We start from the raw sequence: 2,112 nt of genomic DNA, 5'->3' as shown, positions 1-2,112 counted from the left end.
GTACCGCCATTTTAAACGTTACTTCTGTCTGTTTGTGGCCCAGTTTGAGTATAACCCGAGAGGGGATTCAATAGAGATAAAACTGGAGGGATTTTTTGTTATTGTCTTAACTAACTATTGTGTTCTTTTTACTCTTGTATTGATTAGAAATAAAAATAGCATAAGCCCATGGAGCTGGAGCACAGCGACTGCCGCGATTCCTGCCGCTGCAATTGTGGCCGGCGGCTATTGGACAGCTAATTGCTGCTGAGCTAGCATAGCTCAGCTCGGAACCTGGGTGGTGAAGCTTGCTAAGCTATCCACCGGGCCGCTGGCTAGCGTAGCGCGTTCATGGCTCCAGCTCCATGGGCTCTGCGACAGGCGGGCGTGTATCCCGCTTTTATACTAACCTGGACAGTCTCCAGCAACCCTGCATCTTTACTTCGACTTAACATTGAAACTTGACACCTCCCCCAACCAGATCACATTTGATGTGAATTCACCCTGACCCTAATCTTAAACCAGTATTGATCTGGTACAGCGTCTGGTACGCCGTCCAGTGCCGCGTCCGGTACTGTGGTGCTGCTTCAGGTACCGGTTTGCATCCTGGTGCTTGAGGAGCCCTGATTTTATTGGAATAGTAAAAAAAACAATAAGATGGGGATTCCCAAAATCTCAGTTTTTTACGTGGAGGGGTCCGTAACCATAAGTCAATATCTCAGGAATGAGAACATGTTTGAAGCGGATCTGGTAAGTCTTTTGGTCTGACAACAAGGAGCCTCATTCAGAAAGTTTGATCTACGTTGAGATCTTAAAAAAAAGAAAAACATAAAAAGTCTGTATGTGTAAATTGAAAATCAAAGCAGGAACGACCTTTTTTTTTCATTATGTGACTTGATCTTTTCTTTGTTCTTTAATGGGTCATTTACTCATTTATAGACCGTTTCCTTCAGACACTCAATGCAACAAAACCACTTTGTGAAACATATTTTACTATAATTGATGTTTGGGGCATCATCTAGAGCAGTGTTTTTTCCCAAGCCCAGCCCTAAGGGCACAACGCTGTTTGTGTTTCAGAAGCCGTCCTGCTCAAACACACCTGGTTTTAACGACTGTCATTATCAGGCCTCTGCAGAGCTCCATGATGAGCTGAATCAGGTGTTTGGAGCGCCGTAGCACAGTGTGTGCCTAGAGACCAGAGTTGAGAAACAATGATCAAGAGTTTATTTATTTCCCTGGTCATTTCCTGGGACCACTCTGAAAAATATACATTTTCAAGTAGCCTTGTTTAACACATACTCAGTCAACAAACCCCAATTATAGAAGTAATTTCTTTATATGTGCAGTTCAGTGTTTTTAGTTTTCTCAGCCTCCCCTATAAGACAATACAACAAATGTGAGACGACAACTAAATTAAGGAATTGTGGGAGACTTGGTTACATTATAGCAGCTCTTGAACACAAAAGGCAGTTGTGGTTTTCACATAAAGGCAAGAACGCCAAATTCAAACAGTGTTTCTCTATTACATTGGTGTAGCTATTGTCCTGTCAAAGCTGTGATGCACTGACAATAGATTGTACAAATTAAACACCTACTGGTTCATACTGACATGGCCATAAGCAGTCAATCATTTTTTTGCCTACTTAAACAAAACAGAAGAAATTTTATCTTTAGTTTCGTGTCTGATTTTTACTCAGATCTTGAATCGTGGCTCACATGTTTAGACATCTGAACCTATTTTGTTGCACTAAGTTCCTTTAGTTTTTTCAGCTTTAAAGATTTTCATAAACAAATATTTTAGACAGCAGATTCAACAATCTCCTTTTTCCAAGCTAGTGTACCTTTAAATTATTTCATGTAGATGCATGGATAGATGATGGTTTTATTTTATTGAAAGCACTAAAGCTTTTTCTTTCAATATTTTTTAAGATTTTGAAGTCTTTTTCTTCAAATAAAATTTGATAGGCATTCTTTGAGCAGTAATTTTCCATTTTTAGTGCCAGCATCATGACAGCGTAATGTGGCGCTGTAATTACCCAACTAATCATTACAAGTAAGGCAAGACAGCTTTATCTGTAAAGCATCTATTATACGTAGGGATCATTCAGAGTGCTCTGAAGGGACACGGAATGC

This window comes from Oryzias melastigma, linkage group LG3 (genome assembly GCF_002922805.2).
Source record: "Oryzias melastigma strain HK-1 linkage group LG3, ASM292280v2, whole genome shotgun sequence".
In the NCBI taxonomy this organism is placed as follows: Eukaryota; Metazoa; Chordata; class Actinopteri; order Beloniformes; family Adrianichthyidae; genus Oryzias; species Oryzias melastigma.
The sequence above is the reverse complement of the archived record's forward strand: the minus strand, read 5'-3'. Positions refer to the sequence as shown.